This window comes from Ursus arctos, unplaced genomic scaffold (assembly GCF_023065955.2).
Source record: "Ursus arctos isolate Adak ecotype North America unplaced genomic scaffold, UrsArc2.0 scaffold_6, whole genome shotgun sequence".
NCBI classification, from domain to species: Eukaryota; Metazoa; Chordata; class Mammalia; order Carnivora; family Ursidae; genus Ursus; species Ursus arctos.
The window spans coordinates 58,522,488-58,543,907 of record NW_026623078.1 but is presented as its reverse complement, the minus strand read 5'-3'; the positions used below and the strand labels follow the sequence as shown (position 1 = coordinate 58,543,907).

The 21,420-nt window shown below is 37.1% G+C and overlaps 1 protein-coding gene across 12 annotated transcripts in view; it reads right to left on the bottom strand.

Moving 5' to 3' along the window:
- Positions 1 to 21,420, bottom strand: part of EMC2 (ER membrane protein complex subunit 2) — a 560,958-nt gene that overhangs the window by 373,586 nt on the left and 165,952 nt on the right. For 7 of the 12 annotated variants that reach the window (XR_008957805.1, XR_008957804.1, XR_008957809.1 and 4 more), the window contains one exon: positions 11,561 to 11,643. The gene's annotated coding sequence lies outside the window, so the exon portion shown is untranslated. Of the gene's footprint in view, positions 1 to 11,560; positions 11,760 to 14,808; positions 14,921 to 21,420 lie in introns of those variants that run through there. The other 5 variants (XR_008957806.1, XR_008957807.1, XR_008957808.1 and 2 more) reach the window with 2 other exon arrangements.

The window sequence follows — 21,420 nt, the reverse complement described above, 5'->3', positions numbered from 1 at the left end:
GCTTTCTTTTAAGTGTCTGCAAAATGCTAAAACTTTGAAAGATAAATCTGGAGATGAGTAAATGTCTTTCTTATCATCCTTTCCAAATATCGGGATATCTGACAAACTTATAACAGGTTACTAATGAGAAAGAATTCTGAAATTGCATTTACAGAGCTCATAGTAAAGCAGTAACAAAAACCAGCCCTGGCTAGTTTAAGTAAAAAGGGAACTGTATTGGAAGGAGACTGAAGAAAATTAGAAATCCAAAGAGGTGAACAACCAACCTTAGGAAGGTCAGGAACTAGGACAGACTGGGGACTCAGAGGCAGGAATGGTGAATTTTTACTTTATAGAGCTGCCCACATAAGTCCATATGAGAGCTAAGGTAATAACTATTTTTAAGTACCTTAATGTAATCACATTTTGCTTTTTTTTTAAAAGTTTTTTTATTTTTTTTTAATTTTAACTTATTTATTTTTAAAGATTTTATTTATTTATTTGACAGAGAGAGAGAGAGCATAAGTGGGGGGAGCAGCAGAGAGAGAGGGAGAAGCAGGCCCTCCGCTGAGCAAGGGACCTGATGCTGGGCTCGATCCCAGGACTCTGGGATCAAGACTTGAGCCAAAGGCTGACACCTAACTGACTGAGCCACTCAGGCGCCCCATTTTTTTAAATTTTAAACTTATAGATCAGGAGATCATTTAGTTCTTCTTGTGTAAGAAATCGCTCAAAAACTTAGTGACTTAAAACAACTGCCTATTATCAGTCATGATCCCATGAGTAGTCTGGGTGGTTCTTCTGGTGTGTACCAGCTTGACTGATCTCTGCTGGGCTCTTCCATGCAGCTGTAGTCTGCTAGCCGGTTGGCTGGCAACTAGACAATCTAGCATTTTGTATTAGTTTCCTATTACTACTGTAATATATCACCATAAACTTATTTAAGCAACACAAGTTTATTATCTTACGTTTCTGAAGATCAGAAGTCTGGAGTAGGGTAAAAGCAAGGTATCAGCACAACTGCACTACTTCTGGAGGCTCCCGAGGAGAATATGTTTCCTTGCCTTTTCCAGATTCTAGAGGAATTCCTTGTCCCATGGCTCCTCCTTCCATTTTCAAAGGTAGCAGTAAAGCATTTTCAGATCTTTCTGTGACTTCTACCCTTGTTTCCGTTCTTACATCTCATTCTCTAAGTCTGACCCTCCTATCTTCCTCTTCTAAGGACCCTTGTGATTACAATGAGCCCACCCAGATAATTCAGAATAATCTCTTCATTTCAAAATCCTTAACTTCATCATGTCTTCAAAGTCTCTTTTGCCACATAAGGTAACATATTCATAGGTTCTGAGATCAGGATGTGGATATCTTTGGGGGAGGAGGCTTATTTCGCTTCCTACAGATGGCTTCACTTACAAATCTGGCAGTTGGCAGCCTGTCAGTCAGGATGCCTCAGTTCTCCTCCATGTGATCTCTCTTTCTCCTAATAGGTTAACTCAGGCTCATAAAATACAGTGGTCTCAGGGCTCTAGCTCAGCAAGATGTCAGGCTCCAATGTATAAGCACAGTCAAGTCTCTGCTAGTATCACATTTGCTTAGGTCCCTTTACCCAGAGCAAGTCACATGCCCTACTCAGATTCCACCTCTTTATGGGAGGGTCTGTAACATCGCACTGTAAGGACTTGGATACAAAGAAGGGAAGAATTTGTGGCCATTTTTACAATTTATTATTACTAGCAGAGTATGTGAGAGAGACCTTCTAAGACAAGTCCATCACTGGTTGGCATAACCCACCTCCTTGTACAATTGTTTTCTCTGCCTAGAATGCTCAAAATGCATTCCTCTCTTCCTGGCTAAATTATTTTTCTCCTTCTTTTCATAACTTAAATATAACCTCCTCCAGGAGGCCCCCTCCTTTCGCTATCATCATACTCAGTACTTACCCCTGACATAGCACTTAACTACACTGCAATTAGCTGTTTATTTTTCTGCCTTTCAACCTAGACTATAAGCTTCTTATGAGCAGAAAATGGGTCAGAGTTGCTCTTGCTTTCCCAGTGACTTGGTAATACAACCTGCATGTAGTAGTTTTATAATTTATTGAATAAATGTATTAATAAATGTTCTATAAACTCCATCCTTGAGTTATTAATGTTTCACTAAAATATATTTATATTTAATAAATCTTTAATCATTTTTTTCTACTTTGGAATGCAATCTTTCATTGATAAGCTAAGAAAGACAGGAATTACTCGCACTAAATATTGGTTGCAGAAAGTTTTGCTGTAATAAAAAAATAATGATTTTGGAAACTTGACATCACAAATCGATTGTGTGACGTGTAGGAAATCCACAGATTTCCACCAAGGGTGCTGATTTGCTAAACTAGAGGTCTCTGAGGCTGTCTTCAATTGGGTGACCAGTCAAAATTAGGAATCCAAGGCTAACTTAACTGGAATCCCTTCAAACTAAACACAAAATAAAAAATGAAGTATTTTGGGATATTTCCAGGAAGGCCTTAAGGGGCTGCCTGATTGCTGTGAATACATAAGGCAGAAAGCAAAGATTTCCGAGATTACATGACTCAAGGGCTAAGATTCCAGAGCGGCAGACACAACATGAGTAAGCAGGCTGCTCTAAATTGCCAGAGGAATGAAGGAATCAAATAGGAGATGGTGAGTTACAAGAAACAGAGCTTATGTGGGGAGAGGATATTCTGTATGCCTGTAACTGAGAAACCCAGCTACAATATAAGCTAAAATGAAATGTACAGATGTTTAATATGATGAAATAACCAAGAAGAACCATCCCTTTGTTATTCCAAGGACCATACTTGGAATATGTGTGGGTGCCATGTATTTTTTTTTTTTTTTAGTTCAGGTAATGTATATTTTTATAACCTGAGTTATGAAGGAAAAAATGAATAAAAACCACATTGAAGTTCAAAGACAATCAAGTTAGTTGATGTTTAAATATTTTGAGAGTGTTTCTAGCCTAATGTTAAAACTGTCACTGTTAATGCACTGAATATGTTACAAAATCTCAGTTAATTATGCCTTAAAACAGATTACGGTTTAATAACAATAACAACAAATTCCAGGCTCTTTGAAAATTTCTTAATTCTAAGCTTCCAAAAATAATGTACCCTAAAAGGCACATTTATGTTTATTTGAAACTCATTCATGAAATACCCAGCCATGCAAACTGGATATAGCCAAATAATTGTTATTAATGTTGAATTCTTAGATTTTAAAATCCAAAGACTTAGTTAATTTAATCCACACAACAACCCTGAGGGGTTTATTATTATGTTCATTTTTCAAATGTGGAACTGGGTGCAGAATATTTAGCTAACTTGTCCAAGGTCATGTAATTATCAAATACTTCAGTCTGAACAGTTGATCCCTGAACCTACTCCCCATAGCACTACATTGGCTTTTTTACAATATACTGTGTCTTTCATCCTAAACTGAACATTTAGCATTGACACACTGGGATGATTTAGAAATACTCTAATAGAGTCATTTCAATTTAACAAGTATTTCTTGAGCACATGTTAAGTATGAAGTTCTTTACTAGCCTTTCCCCTGAAAACTCATAGCAAATATATATGAAGTGGTGGTTTACTGATTTCACAATTTCTTTTAAAATAATTTTGCAATTGCCATATTATCCAAGAGGGGCAAGTATAATCTGAATTCACAAATTCAGATGTGTAAGAAATAACATTTATTCATTGTTCATTAAATGTATTTGAATTCTTGTGCAAGCTTCCTTTGTGTTCAGCTGGCAAGAAATCCATTCTGTTGATTCTGTTGCTTCCCTCCTCCAGGGTTGTAAGAGGCCCAAAGGCCCAAAGGCTTACATAGCATCACATTATTGGGAGTGGGGGCAAGAGGAGTTCCTTGGTCATCACTCAGCATCTCCCTATGTCCATTTCATAGCTTCCTCTAAGTCTGATGGCTTGGCTGCTCCTGTGCCCCCTGTGCAGGGTATGCCAATCACGGGCAAGTCTGGGAGGCCCCGTACCAGGATCATTCTCTCTTGATGGTCTAATTTTGGAGATTTTGCCATGTCTCTAGGACATGATTATAAAATGGGGAAGCTTCCCCTCTGATCATAGACCTTAGATTTCTCTCCAGCCTAACCAAAATATTTCCTTTCATCTGGATCTCAAAGGAACCTCTATCCTCTCCTCTCTTTCAAGGATACCTGGCATAAACCTTTAAAACTGAGTATAGGTGTTTTTTTAAAAAACCCTGAGTTCAAAGAACTTCTCCCTTATATTCTGAAAAATTTACATGTGGCAAGAAATTGCTAAAAATTAAGCTCTCTTCTTGAAAAGGCAAGAAGGAAGAAATGTATCTATACAAACTAATATTTCAATGAATTATCTTCCCTTGAGTTATCAAAGAAATAATGAGGTCACAAAGTTTATCTCAGCCTGCCCAGTGGCTCCTTTAATCTAAACCAATGGTTCTCCAAGTGATTCCTGGACCAGCAGCATTAGCATCATCTGGGAACTTGAAATGCAAATTCTTGGGCCCCATTCCAAATACACTGAATCAGAAGCTCTAGGGTTGGGCCCCACAATCTGTGTTTTAAAATATCTTTGAATGAATCTGATGCCTGCTAAGTCTGAGAACCACTGATTTAGGCTATGCATAGGTTCTCTCTATATGAGAGGCTCTATCATAATGTTGACTGGATAGTCTTGAAATTAACCATTTACTTGTCTCCTCCATCAGACTGTTAAATTCCATGAGAGCAGAAACTAGGTCAGTCTTTCACACTGCTATTCCTATTGCCTAACACAATACCTGGAACATAGTGAGTGCTCATAAATGTGTGCTGAGTGTATTAAAAAATGAATGAGTATAGAGATGTTTTATCTTCAGGATTATTTTTCTAGCTTTACCAGATTATTATTCAGAGTAGGGTCATGAGCTTGCAATAATTCCTAAAATGAATTCAATAACTTTTGTACCCAAAACTTAGGGAAACAGAAAGCAGATTAAATCTACAATCTTACTAAAACTAAATCCATGGGTTCATTCCCTCACTCAATATTTATTAAAAACCTATCTACTACTAGGTGTTCTGCTAGGAAATTTGGGAGCTAGATGGATGAGTAAAGTGTATTCTTGGCTCTCAAAGAATGTACAACTCTGTAGCCAAATTAAATTAATTCTAAACCTATTAATTAATTCTAAACCTAAAACAAATCTGTTGGGCACAATGGATTATTGAAGAATGAGCAGGTAAAGCCATGTTTGTTGAAAGTGTACAGACCATTGAAGTTTTCCAGCTTTGGCAATATCTCTCTAGGATTATTCAAGCTTATTAAAGAATGATAGGTAATATATCCTTTAGCTGATTAAATACTTTCATATTTTCCTAAATATGTTTATGTATTTCTAACTATATATTTGAACATATTCACTTGGATGATACATGGGTCCTCCCACTTAAAAATTCTACTACTAATCATTGTATTTGCTAACATTCACTGAGTTTAAGTTTTCACAGTGCCAGGCACAATGTCAAGTACAAGTTATTTGGGGCACCTGGGTGGCACAGTCGTTAAGCATCTGCCTTTGGCTCAGGGCGTGATCCCAGCGTTCTGGGATCGAGCCCCACATCAGGCTCCTCCGCTAGGAGCCTGCTTCTTCCTCTCCCACTCCCCCTGCTTGTGTTCCCTCTCTCACTGGCTGTCCCTCTCTCTGTCAAATAAATAAATAAATAAAAATCTTAAAAAAAAAAGTACAAGTTATTCATTACTAATTATCGTATCATACCAACAGTATTCCCTAAGAGCAGTTAAATTCTCCCTCAGAAACCTAGGACACTAAGAGATCACATGGAAAATATAGATCACATGGAAAATATAGATGTAGTGAAGTTTATGAAATCTCTTAATGATCAGATCTTTCCCAACTACAGATAAAGAAGGCTTTGGTGAGAGCTAGTAAGGAATATTATTGGGTTGGACAGCAGATTAATGAATTTAGTGTTATTTTACATCCCAATTGACCATCCAGACTGGATAGAGAGCCACCTGTCACACAAGTCTGCTCACTTTGGAGGAATGCTCATGTAGTCCAAAGATCCTAGGAAGGGATGTGTAGAGAAAGATAGAAAATAGTTCCATGCACGATTATGGACAAAACCAAATTGTGAATGAGTTCACATGATGGGTGAGCCCTCATAGTTGTTAATCTTGAGTGCAGTGACAGTGAAATACATGCCAGGAGAGAGAAAAACACACCAGTCCAGATAGGCCTCATCAGCGTTGGTGCAGGGCTAATGAAACAGTATTTGGGCACTGGCACTGGCACTGGCATGCTGTCCCTGAAAATGACAGCTAAACATATGGTCTTCAAATTAAAATGAAGAAAATGGACTCTGTCAATAAGGCATCATCCTCTAATTTACTAATTTTCTTTGTACCTTTCTGCTTTCTCCCAAAGTCTTTTATGATTATGATTTGCTATTATAATCAGAAAGCAAATTTTGTTGGTTTTGAATAGCACTCAGATTTCCAGGCAATCAACTTACCTGCCAACTTCAAAAGGATAAGTAGCTTCTTACCTTCCCTATTATACTGTAAGTCGATATTCTAAAATATTCCAACTTGAAGTACAGAATTAAGAAAAAAGCAGGATAATCTATAGCATCACAATCCTATGTAATGACTAGGCTTTGATTTTTTCCCCTATTTTGGGGGAGAAAGTAATGAAACAGCAACTGGACAGAGAGAAAGGGTTGAAGCAAAAGCGTTTTCTATATCATTCCTGACTGAAAAAACACTAAATAAATGGCTAAAGTGATGATATTATTCTTGAACAGGTATGGGTGGAATAGAGCTGCACTTAATAGCTTCCCTGGAAGCAATCAAGGCCTGTTGCTTGAGAAATAATTATGAACCTCACTGTTTAACATGATGTGTTCCCTGGCTATGATGCTAATTGCAGAAAGGCAATGGGGTCATTATCTTAAGACACGACTATGCCAAAATGACAATATTTTTCTGAATCAATGCATTGTAGTAACAGACTCTGAATAAACTATCCAAAAGTTGATTATATAAACGATATTGCCATTTTTCCAAACAAAAAATGTATTCTCACATATTTATTGCTGTAGGCCTGAAATAATTAAATATCCAATATTCCTCAATGAATAAATTATAAATAAAAGAAAATGATGGAGGGGCTACCTTCAGATTAAAAGAGGCCGACAAGGCCTTTTTTTTAAAAGTATAGTCAAAATAAAACTGTATTGACTAGGGATATACATTTGAGTGACAAACTACAAAGAAATAAAAATTTAAGAAGTCATTATTATAAAATCTAGGATAGTAGTTACTTTTGAGGGAATGGAGGGAGTTGCAGTAGAGACAGGGAACCTAGGAGGGGTATCTAAGATTGATTGACAGAGTACTTCTTTACCTGAGTGCTGATGTCAAGGATGTTTGCCTTATAATAATTTCTTAGGACCAAACAATTAAGTTATTTTTAATTGGTACATACACACAAAAAACCACAAGTATTTTGTATTAAATCTAATATTTTAAAAATTGCAACAGTGGATCTCAACTAAAAGTGGTATCTCTCCCCAGCCCTATTCCTCATTCAGCGAGGTTTGGAAATTTGAGGCAGCGGGTTGATGTCAAGATTAATAGTCAAAATTACTATGAGGACGTTTTTAATGGTCATTATGACTGGGGTTCGGGGGCATTAGGAACATTACAGAGGCAAGGTCCATAAACATGCTGCAGCCCAAGAAGATTCCTATACAATAGGAAAATTATTCTGTGCAGAATGTCAATAGTGTCACCTATGTGAAACTAACAGATCAGTGACGATACCTTATGCTCCATTACATCTATTTCATAATGCTCATTTCTGTCCTTTAAGAATGGAAACAATGTGTGTGTATGTGCATGTGTGTGTATGTGTATGTGTACAGCAACCAGTCTATCAATTTTTAGGTTGAAGATTTCATTTCACAGTTTTGTAAATTGTGGTTTAACTGCATATGGTTAAGTTCACAGGCTTTAGAGTCAGTCTTGAAGAAGTTACTAATCTTCCTAAAATTCAGTTTACTTATATATAAAATATTAGTGTCTACATGTATCAGTTAGCTATTGCTAAGTAACCAACCACCTCAAAACTTCGTGTTTAAACTAATCAGAACATGCTATTGCTCATAATCTGGGCCAAGCTGGGCTGACCTCAGTTAGATTCACTCAGGCTTCTTCGATCACCTGGAAGGGTAGTTGGGGGTTAGAATGTCCTTGCTTAGACTATCTTAGCTCTTCTCCAATATAACTCCTGTCTCTCCAGAAAGCTAACCTAAACCTGTTCACTGGTGGTAGCAGAGGTCCAAGAGAAATAAGGGAAATGTGCAAGCACGTTTTCAAGTCTTTGCTTGCATCAAATTTGCCAATGTTCTATTGAACAGACCAAGTCACATGGCCAGGCCTTGAATCAGTGTTGAAAGGAATTATTAAAGGGTATGGATTCAGGGATGCTATGGTCTGAATGAGTCTCCCCAAAATTCATATGTTGAAATCCTCACCCCCAAAGATAATGGCATTAGAAACAAGAGCATTTGGGAGGTGCTTAAGTCATTAGGGTGCAACCTTCATGAATAGGATTAGTGTTTTATAAAAGAGGGTCCAGAGAGATCCCTAGCCCCTTCCCCCATGTGAGGACACAGCAAGAAGTTGCCAGCTATGAGCCAAAAAGACGGGTCTCAGCAGAGAACATGACCATGCCCTGATCTAGGGCTTGAGCCTCCAGAACTGTGAAAAATAAATTTCCATTGTTTATAAGCCACCCAGTCTGTGGTATTTAGTTACAGTGGTCTAAATGGACTAAGACAAGGGATATACGAAAAATTGTAGCTACTAATAAAACCAACCTACCAACCTACCAGATGATATCACAGAGCTGTTTTTAGAACCACGTATGACAATAAATGTATAATACTTACTTCAAATCTGATATACAGTAAGTGCTCAATAATTGTTAGTGATTCTGAGGAGCAAGAGGCTATACCCATAACATTTCAAACTCGTTACTCAGTATAGCTGAATATAACAAGTTATGGAATTATGGCAATGTCTGACTGCTTTCTTTCTAGAGAAAAAAATTTTAAATGCTAGAGACTTTGGAAACTTCACCAAATTTATTTAAACTGAAAATTTATTACTTATATCTGGGTTGACTTAGGTTGAACGTCTTAAAAAACCACAACACAAATAATGAGGAAAACAGCATGAAGAACATGAGTTTTCCTAGGATCTTACTAACAATGAAATAGACTCATAGTTAAAAAAAAAAATTAATGTGAAGGTCATTTCTCTCCAGTGAAGTTCAACAGATAACCTGAAAATTTTGAACTTAAACCCTGAGAAACTGAAAAGTATGTAGAAGTTTCTGAGCAGAGTTCTTCAAATGTCACAAAAGCAAATTCTCATTTTTAATTAATAATTGTGAAGTGACATGGTATGAATGCACCTTGAAAATAGCTTTTAAAAGCTTTAAGTGTGCAAAAGTTTTCACTGACCCTTTAGAATATACACTGGCCCTACCCACAGTTCTACTTTCATGCCCAAGTGCGAAATGGGCAGACAGGTGCACACAGAAGTACATTCAGAGTCGGGCTGAAGTAGCAGAATGTGTCTGCAAAGAGAGAAGATGGTGATACCCGGGAACTAGAAATACTCAACGACCCTATCAGGTAAGTAAGCACCAAATAATTTCCTTCCAATTAATTATTTTACTAACTTTGCTTTCCAGCCAGAAACAGATAGGTAGTAAAATAGATTACATCATCAGCTTTGTTGCTGAAGACTTGCCACTAATTGTGCCTTAGCCGGGGGTATTAGATTCCTATTGTTGCAGGAGCAAATTACCACAAATCTACCAGCTTAAAACAACACAAATGTATGCTCTTACAGTTCTGGAGGTCTGAAGTCCTAAAGGGAATGGATTGCTTCTCACTCAGATAACTCTGTGGGCTCTTCCACCAGACTTTCCACAACCACTTAAAATTTCCTCATCCTGACAGAGGTTTGATGAATAAAACCAAAGCTCTTGGAACTTGTTATCATCAAATTGTGAAGAGACACAATGGATTGACAATATGAGACTGGAAGGCTGTAGAATCAGGGCTGGGGGTGAAGAGGAATATATACAAAAGACCAGCTACCATGATGAACAAGAAGGATGGGAATTTTCTGATAGCCCCTCCAGCCAGAGTGAAAAAACCTAATACTTAGGGGCAGGCAGAAAACTCTCAGATCACTTCTACTGCTCAGTTTATGCTGCTGAACTCTTCACTCTGAAATGTCGTTCATCTTGGGGAGCCCTGGTGCTTTGTATACAATACTGTGCAGACCCGCTGGCACTGCCAAGGCTGTAGGGCTTGAGCTAGGTGTGCAGGTCAGCAGCAAAGTGAAGTTGAGGAAATTTCTTTCTCCAGATGATTAAAGAGGAGCAGCAGTCTTAGTTTTCTTAGAATGGGCAATCTCTGAAAGTCAGCCTTATTGCCAAAATGAAGGGAAATGGAGTGGCTGAACAAAAACAAATGAACAGGTTTGGCAAAGACTAAATATCCTTTCAACTGGTATGGGTAGCCATATCTTGTGGAACATCTTCGAAAGTTACAACAGGCCCACGAGACGGCTGCTCCTTTCTATTATGGTTAATGGATTTTAGGCTAACGTATAGTTTCAAGAGAAAAGAGGGACAATTTATAGGAGGAAATTAAGAGGAATATTTGGTTGAACATAAATAATGCTAAGCAACTCCTTTTACCAGTGCTAAAACATGATTTTCTTATTTCTAGGCTCATTTCATCAGCTGTCATTTGTTAAATACCATTTTTGGGGGGATAGGGGCAGGGACGAGAGTTTATTATTGTGGTTTCTCTGCCAGTTACTCTATTTCTGTTCTGATTCCTTCACCAGAATGTTAAGTTGTGTGGCCATGAAAATAGTCCTGGCTGACTGCTTTGTGTTCTGTGACCACATACTTCCTTTTCTCTCAAGGGCCATATGAAATGTCAATGAGGAGCTTCAATTTGTCACTGTCATTTTTTTGTTTGTTTTCTATCTTCTACTTGGTAAATTCCTTTTTGCCTGGGCTTATAGTCACTTCCACAGAGAAAGATACTTGTCTTTGAGATTTTAGCAAAGTACTTTTTCCATTAAAACCAAATAAAATAAAGTAAGAAACACCCCATTTAAATAATGTTTAATTGCTTCAAAAATGTGTTATTTTGGAAGTTTTATGCCTAACATTATGGTAGAAAGAAGAATTTTAGTTCCCCCAAACTTGTATGTGAGGGTGGTAACTACTGAAGCTGGGTAAGGAGTATGGACAGCCATGCTCCATGAGAGCATGATTTAGAAATCAATACTGATTAATATTTAGACATCAATATTGATACAACAATTACAAAACTGATACCTACAACAAGTGTGCTCACTAGGGGCGAGCTTACTCTTCCAGGGAGAGATAGAGAAAGAGAGAGAATATGAATAAGAACAAAGCCTAGTGGGAAATCATACCTGCGTTCCAATCCCAGCTCTGGAATTTACTAGTTATATAGTCTTGGAAAAGTTCTCTTATTTCAGAGTCTCAGTTTCCTTACCTGTGAAAAAAGTGTAATGGTATATTCTTCAGAATTATTACAAGGAACACAAGAGATCATTTTCTTAAGTTCATAATTAGTCGCTGATAAGCACCAGTCATTCATTGGCTACCAACCTAAATGAGAAGACAGATTAAGATGAGAGTAAAGAAAGAAAGGAGGGGTATTTAAGTACGATCAGGGAGGGAAGGGGAAACCAGTACACATTCTACTTGCTTATTTCCCCAGGGCCAGCTATGTTTCTCTCCTCTCAACACTTAATATTTTCACAATTGAGTCATAATTGCTCATAAATTAAGATGTAAATATCCCATTGTTTCTTGGAGTGAGAATGAGTGTAGAAAAGTCTACAATTATTACAGTAACCCTCTAAGTGATAAAAACCAGTTTCCACAGAGACGTGACAGATTTTTCTCAGAAAAAAACAAAGCTCACAGTTTTATTTCATACAAATCATAAATGTGTGACTTTTATTACTCTGGGAGAAGTAGATTGTTGCCTAATGTTATTTGAACACATTTCTTCCCAGTATGGAATTATTAACTCAGTATACTTGGGCCCAGGATACTCTGAGTTAGAATGGTGGGGAAATGAACCAACCCCACATTCTAACCTTGTCAACTAGGAGAACATGTTCTTACTGTTCATGGCAGAGTCATTTTAGAACTAAGAGCAACCTTGATCCAGCTCTCTCTCATTTTGCCAATGAGGGAATTAAGTGCAGTCTCTCACTTTAGGTTAGTGACTTGCTCAGAACCCACATAGCAAGAAAATGACAAAGGGAAATCCAAATGTAAACCTTTTCTATGAGATCAAAAATGACTATTCTATCCTCTAATCCTAATATAATTAGAACTTCAATAAATATCTATTGAACAAATGCATGAATTCTAACTTGAAAATCAGTTCATTTTCTACTCCATGTGGTAACCACATACCCTCTAGTAACTGCCCATCCTTTCTCCCTCCCTCGGTACCCAACCTGTAATTGAAAAAAATATTTGCACTTACTGTAGATGTGTCATGTTATCTCATTCCCCTATGACAGTGCCTGTGTTATACCCACTACTGGGTTGTCCTGTCTTTTCCCTCCACCTGTATTCACGTAGCTAGGAGGGCCCACTAGACTTGGTTCAGGCGTCATGTATATCTTGAGGCATTTCATAGCCTCCCTAAATCCCCTCCAGGATGAGACAGCAACTCATCTCTCTTAGCATCCCTGAGTTCTCAGTAATTGTTACAGTCTACTGCAGCCTACTGTTTGCTCACATACATCCCTATCTAGATTGTAAGTCCTATGAGTACAGGAACCAAGTTTTCTCTCCCATCGAAGCCGTAATGTCAATGGAGCCTGATATATAGTAAGTGCTCAATAAATACCTGACAGAAGGCTGGATGAATATGTTACTAATTAATTTCATACAACTATGTACAACTCCAGTGGCCTGTGTCATTCAAAACAAGATAGAAATATTTCAACTGATGTTTCCTATCATCTGAGTTTGATTTACAAAAATGGAAGAGTTAGGAAGTAAGGTTTATAACTTTCCCTTCCTATTAGTCTCAAACCAAATATGAGTCCGTACCTAAATATGCTGAATCCTTTGAGCATGCTTTTGACATCAAGTAGAAAGCAAATGGGATAGTTATAACCACCATGCCCCCCAAACCCCTTGGAAAACTAGAGGAGGGGAAAGTTCTGGGATCCTGTTTTTCCCAAGTGACCTAACAGGACCAAACCACATCCAAACTGGCAACTCCCCTAAGATACCTCTCCCAGTGTCTGTGATCATGGCTTTCTTTGTAACCCAAGGAGGCCTTACTTCTTTCATATGCCACTACTTGCACCACCAATATCCTCACCATGACACTTTTTATTAAGTATCTATACTAGCTTGTTAGGGCTGCCATAACAAAGTACCACAAGTTGGGCAACTTAAACAACAGAAATTTATTGTCTCACATTCTAAAATTCACGACATTGGTAGGATTGGTTCCTTCCAAGGGTTGTAAGGGAAGGATCTGCTCCAGGACTCTCCTTGGCTTGCAGATGGCTGTCTTCTTCCTGTGACTCTTCACATAGCATTCTCCCTCTCTTCCTATTTTTGTGTCCAAATTTCCCCTTTTTATAAAGACATTATTCATATTGGATTAGGGCCCACTCTAATGATGTCATTTTAATTTGGTATCTACAAAGACCCTACCTCCAAATAAGGTCACATTTTGAGATCCTGAGTGGGGGGGTAGGACTTCAACAAATGACTTTTGAGAAAACAATTCAGCATAAAGGTATCCAAGATCATAGATAAGGAGGTTTTACTGGGCTGACGGACATTATCTCATCATTCTAATGAGTGTCCGAGGTATCCACAAATTGTGTGATTTGCTGGTTTACTTAGACCTCTTGCCTCTACTCTTCTAGCCCAAAGTGCTGGTTAGGGTAGGATCCTCCATGTTCTTAACTCTGTAGTTCCCTAAGGATTCCATTGCTACTATATTTAACTCAAAGAAAATTTATCTCATGAGATTAGCTTTCCAATATGGAACCAACAGTGTCCCCAAAATATTACCAACAAAAACCCTAATTTTTTGAGCATTTAAAATGTTCCAATAAATGTGCTAAGTTCTTTACTTTCATTATCCGATTTTATCCACAAAAATCCTATGAGGTAGATCTCATTTTAGAAATGGAGAAATTAGAGATAAGAGGCTAAAGGATTTCCCAAAGTCACCAGTATAAAAGTGGCTGAGTTAGACTTTAAATCCACGAAGTCTGACTTCAAATGGAGACTGCTTAACCAACTTGCCACTGATTTCTTTTCTTCAGTGCTATAGCTGAGGAAGGTATTAACCTAGAGGAGTAAGTTTTAAGCCAAAAATGGGATCTGGGAATGCCAAGTTCCAAGGCATCAGTGTCCTCATGCATGAAAGGTCCTTCACTGTGATGTCTTTCCCTTTGTCCAATCTCTTCTTTAGGCTTGCTAAGAGTGAGTGGTCTAATGGACACTATGTGGTGATCTATTAGTAGAAGCACCTCTGTCTGTATGTCCTTATAATATTTCAGAAAAGTGGAAAGGCTTCTATTTCACAAGCTCTCCTAAAGACACCCCACTATCCCCGCTATGCCTACTTCCCATAGTGAATCTGGAAAGCATTTATACAAACCTCTTCATCATGCTTGTTATGCTCAAACATACTTAGGAAGATGAAAACTCCCAACTTTTATGGATAGTAATAGATGGTGTCTTCAAAAGGTCCTTTTGCTGTGTTTATAACTCTAAAAAATGGCAAAATTGGTTTGAATTAGCTCTACAGCTTCTAAACAGGGATGTTGCAACTTTGAAGATCACTGGAGATAACAATTTCTACTTTTGACCAGATTGTCTGTTAAGGTACCAAATTCAGTGACAATATGGAGCATAACACAGAGAACAAGACTGCAGATTTTTCTCTGCCTCTTTATTTGTATAATTGTTTTTGACTCTTATTAAGCCCCAATAAACAGCACCATTGCCCACCCTGGGGGCCTCAGTGAAAATTCTGGTCTCTCATTTTGGGGATTTGTTTTTAACTCTTGCTGTATTCCTGTAGTGGGTCCTCCCCTTTAAGGTGTGAGGAAGGGGTCCTCCCCTTTCAGTATGAGAAAGATTTCTAGGGCAGAGAAGTGAGAGTAAGTGTAATGATCAACTTTATTTGTGTACTTACTGTAGAGTAGGAACTATGCTAGGAGTTTTTATTCATTATCTCATTTATTCCTTAACAACCTTATAAGATCAGTATTAGCATTATCACTACTTTACAGGCAACTTGGCCTAAGCATACAACTACAATATAGTGGTGCCAGGATTTGAACTTCATCTGTATTATTCTAAATCCCATGTTTCTATGTTATATTATATCCCACAGCACTACAAATCATTCCTCAGATGGCACAGGTGTCCACAGAAGCTGGAAACCATATCTAAACTCAATATTACTAAGCCCTTTGTCTATAGCTGTCTTACTCATGGGATCAACCAGAAGTGCGGGGGATGGGGGATAATCAGGGTTCCTCACCCTCTACGTAAATTAAAGCAGTTTTGCAACTTTCTTATTTTAACATCCAACATACTGTAATTATGGAGAATGAAAATTATTATGATGGTTTTACTGAGTGGTAAACATTTGTATTATTGTTAGATGCTCAAAAGGGAAATGATAGTTTTAACAAAAGAGAATAAGAGAATTCTCATATTAAAGATTTTTTAAAGTCTCCATACAATGACTTCTAACCAGTCCAAGATTGCTTAATACCGATTAGTAATGACCATTAAGAAATCATTTATGGATTTTTTGTGAGTGTTCAGAGATACTAATGGGTTTTAGAATTACTTGGGATTCTTCCTGAGGTCAAAGGAAGAAAATAAAGTATGAAGTGATAATAAAATGTATGAGGTGACTAATGGACAGGTTGTATATATATAATGATTTCAGAAAAAAAACCATTCAATTTTTACAGCATACATTTAAACAAATGGAAATCTCAATGCCATAGCCTCTTGTCTTCACTCAAGAACCAGGAAGGTTGATAACATTGTATATCACCATCATCCATATCAGATTCTCAACAATTTTTTTAGCCATCAGGTCACTGGCTCCAATCACCTCTGTAGCCACTCTCACCCTCAGCTACCAAAAATCTTATGAAAAGTAGTAGGCAAATAATGCCACATTTGACGAGGTACCAACAATAGCATTTGCTCTTACATAGCACAAATAAATAACCAACTCAAACACAGTTTGTACATGGCAAACATTAATACTGAAAATAGCTCCCACAGACCATCCAGGGAGCAGGTATCTAAGTTTTTGCTACACGTGTAAGTCAACAGAATAACAATGAACCAAATGAAATAAAGAGGATTATAATATCATAAAATTTTGAATTGTAAAAGGAAAATTCTGAGTAAAATTTAATTTGAGGATTTTATTTTAAATCACATAATAGTACTCCTGATTTCCCCAATACAGAGACAGAGAATAATGTTTTATCAAAAATAAATGTATTAGAGATAATGTTATAATGTAAATGTAGACAAAAAATGTAATTAATAAGAAGGAAATGGATATTATAATCTTAAAAGAATATTGTCTGTAGTCATCATTGAGGCTAATGAAGGAGGCTAAATGAGATGTTTAATTGTTGTTCAATAAAACCATCTTGATTCTGGCTCTTAGCAAATTAGGTCTTAGAATCTAAGGTCACCAAGCCAACTGGCTATGTTATTGAGCAATTAAATTATACACTGATTTTTCTTCTGTGGCTTAAAGCATACACAAAGTTTATATTAAGTATGTCTGACCTACTATGTATCTCTTACATATTATTCCTGTATTTGAAGGATGTATTTGCTTAAAATAGGGTGTAATTGGTATTTTACAAATATAAAATCTCTTTTTTAGATATATCAGACTTCATAACTGCAACATCCCTATAGTAAAATTAAGCTTGTTTCCAGGTTAAAATTGAGTAGAGAGTCTTAAAAATGAATAAGCTTCCTCAAGAGCAAAATAATTCAAAAAGAATTATTTTGTATGGTGGGCAACAGAGTAAGCACACTGGGGATATTAAATGATATATAATTGATAAAGTATACTCTGCAAACATTTTGACTGCTATACCTTATCTTTAAACTTTTAACTGTGAGCCTATTTTTAATCTAAAGAATTCACATCTGCAATATATAATTTTATGTTTTGCTTGGAAAAGAAAATTTGAACAGTCCAAAAGAATTTTTAGTACTGAGAAGGGAGGAGTAAAGCTACTTGTGAACTGGAAAGCAATAGATGAAAACACTTTCAAGGGAATACGGGAAAGAAATATGTTAGTATTTAACCGTGATCTCATTGCATGACCATACAGAATGTTTACCTCATCACATTTTGATTCGTTCTTTATGTATGAACATAGGGCAACTTTTTACAAAACAAATGCAGAATTGCAAACCTTGGTCCCTTGCTTTTTTGTTTCATTGCTATCCTCTCACATGCGTGGTTTGTGTTGCAGCTAACAGTTTAAAATCTGTGTGCTCCCTCTTCCACATGATTAACAAATATGTGAGATAAGCTGGAGGGATCCAGGTCAAAGTCTCCCACCACTTGCTGCCCTGTGAGAAACACACATCTAAATTCTTATCTGTCCTCACCTCTCAACCTCCACCTCTCTCTCTCTCTCCAGAGTTCTCATTAACGAGAAAGAACACTGTGGGAAAGGTTTGTAGAAAATCTGAATGCTAGAAAATATACCAGATGAAACAGGATAATTCATGTGCTGTGGTTGTCTATGTCTGGGACTTTAAAATGCTGAAATAATCTAAATGAGGGTATCTGAGAGATAACCAAAGTAAGGAGGAACAATAAGTAGTGATTCCATTCAACATGCTAATGACACACAGTCACTCCACAGTAAGGAATGTTACTTTGGTAATACCTTTGACTTTCCTATGGTTTTCAACTCCATGAGAAAGGCAAACCTGCAAATACCCACTAGTCAACCTGATTCTATTAAATGCCAATTAAGTGCATGTTCAATAGATAGATGTTATGAGAAACAAAAGATATAGAGTGCCTTACCTTTAAAATACAAAATATTTAAAATTGGTTGAAGACACTGTAGATTTTTAATAAGATAAACATATTTATAAATATATGTGCATACATTTTTTGACAGAAGACCACAGAAAGAGGGCTAGAACTCACAAAAATCATTTAAGAAAGAAGCAATTATTTTTTCTTGGCTAGTCCAGAAAGGCTTTATAGGGAGCTGGACCTTTAAGTATAGATAGAATTTTAATAGATAGGGAAGAGTGGAAGAGTTGAGCAAGGGTTTTGAAGTGAGAAAACCTTAAGGAGATTCTAGAAAAAGTAAAATTAATTCACAATGATCGCTCAAAATCTGCTGCTTTAACAAGTGGTGGTCGCATTCATTTTTCTTCTACCCTTCTTCTACCTGACTGGCCAAAGCCATGTTAACCTTTTAGAGACCTTAACCACTGAAATGATTATGGTGTCATTCCTATGCATACACGCACAACATTTAAAATAAAAGACTTTAAAGAGAGCCTTTTAAATGAGTCAAAGGAAGTCAAAATCTGACTTTTTTCATTTTGGAATAATAAAATCTATTGGGTGCAACGTTGTGGGTTCCTCTACTTTGCTTAAGATTGTGCTTATCCTGACACTAGGAAATCTGAGACTATGGCTGGCAGAATTAACCTTAAAAAAATGCAATTACATCTCCCAAACTTTTCAAGTAAGAATGAAATTGGACTGATAGTTCCTCAATTTTGGTACTATAGATAGTTGGGGTCAGATAATTCATTCTAGGGGACTGTCCTGTGCATTGTAGGATATTAAGCAGCATCCCTGAGGCCTCTACTTACTAGACAGCAGTAGCAGTTATAACCACCAAAACCCTGCCCAGATAATGCTGAAAGTCCTATGGGAACAAAATTACTTCCTAAGAACCACCAGGTTAGAGGAAGGCTTCGAAATTAGTGAATTAACATGAAAACCCATCAATTTTCCCCTCAAAATTTAGAGATACATTTCCAGGCTCTATTTGCACTTATATACTGATTGATTACTCAGGAGTGAAAAAACACTTATTATGTGTATTGTCTGTCAGAGCCAGTATTGGGCCAAAAGATGGGTAGGTAGATAACTAATTATATACAAGTGCAAAGATTAACACAAATCAGAAAATCATTAAACGCCATTCACAGCCAACACAGAAACATTATGTTATCTGCACCTGTGAGAAACACTAGACACAAAACAATGAAGCCCATTAGAAAGTTCTCAGTATGGGGGATAAGCTTTTTTTTTTTTTTTTTTTTTTAAACTTGTGGCTTCCTTGAGCTTCAAAAGCCAATAAAGACAGCAGAACTAGTCCCCACTTGGAAAGGCGTTTGTTTATTCTGCTTATCTGCAGCCAAAGCTAACAATCTTAATGGTTTTAAAGACCTTAATGTTTCACAGTAATAGGAAGGCCTAATTTGCAGACAGAGGTATCTATAAATGAGCATGTCTTCAGAGAGTCTTGACATACAGTTTAACTTAAAAGCATTCAGACTTAACAATTTCTAAACAATGAGTAGAGGGCAAACAAAAAAGGTGAATTGGCTATCTTTTCTTCTTCAGTTAAGATATCAAGTAAAATGGAAGGAAGGAAGGAAGGAAGGAAGGAAGGAAGGAAGGAAGGAAGGAAGGAAGGAAGGGAGGGAGGGAGGGAGGGAGGGAGGGAGGGAGGGAGGGAGGAATGGAAAGACAAAGGAGAGTGAGCAAAACAAAATGTAAAGACTATGCTACTGTCATCTATATATTCCTAACTCATAAAACATGGCTTATATAGTAAGTATTTAACCCTGTCTGTGAAGTGAATTAATAAGAATGGAAGAGAAGGAGAAAGAATATCAATTTGAAACTCTGAAATATCTAAGTACAAAGTTAATTGTAAAATAATTTAAAATCTGAACTCCTTCATTACTATTTTCATTCACATAGATTCTCAGCCTCTCATTTTAAAACTCTTATCCTTTTACATGATCACACTTATAAAGTACTTAATTATAAAGTACTTATATAATTTCATGGGATCCCCAAAACAAGCTATGAAGTAAATGCCATTATTCCTCTTTTACAGAAAACATGACTTCAGAAAGGTTAAGTGATGCCCAAGGCCAAAAGCAAAAGAGCAGGACTCAACACAAGCTTCAATTCCGAAGCCACTCTAAGTATCAGCCTTAAGCGATGTCATGGAGAATAACATTTACCCTACTGCAGTGTTTCAGTTGCACATAGTGGTTAAAAAACATGCGTTGGTGTCAAGACTCCCAGCCCCACAAATTACCAGTTGTGGAATAATCTTGAGCAAGCTATTTCAACTCTCTGATTCTGTTTCTTCATCTGAAGAACTGAGCTGGTAATAGCTACCCCATGGATTTGATATAAAGATTAAATGAGATATGTGTAGCACACTTAGCACATGTCGTATCAGTAGTAATCACCATCGTATTTTATCCAAAGGAATCTGTGTCATAGTGGGTATTGTTTATATGGAGTTTTGAGGATATCCAGACTATTTATGGTAACAGCAGCTCTTTCTGGTTTTCAGACGCTCTTGTCACTATGCCCCTTTATAAACTTACACCCTTTAAAAGTTGAATTCTTTGATTACTCAAAATTTGGGTGGATCACATATTAAGATATATGTGAAGTCCTGGGTCTGGGAGTAAAATTTGAAGGTAGAATGTAAGAGAAGGCCTTCTAGTTAAAGAATTCACTAGGAAGATTTTTCAAATGTTCTGTTCCATTTGTAAAATTTAGGAGGCAATGTAGGTCTCTTGCATGACCAGAAATAAAGAGCTTGAGTGCCTATTTGGGGATTGGCACTATTGTAAATGCTTTACACACATTAGCTCATTTCCACTTGACACAAACACACTTGAGGTACACTTTATTATCACCATCCTCATAATATAAAGATGAAGGAATATGCAGTGAGAAGTTAAATACCTTGACCAAGTTAACCCAGCTAGTAAGAGATGACTAGAATCCAGAGCTGTACCAGAGTCTATGATAGTACCACAGCACTATACTGTCTTTCTCCAGAGTGTCCTATCACTCATTTACCAATCACGTATATACAAGGAGTCTACACAATGGTGCAGGGCACTTCTGTACTCTATCCATCAAGTTTCCTGTCAGTTCATAGAGAGAGAGGTCTGTAGCAGATGC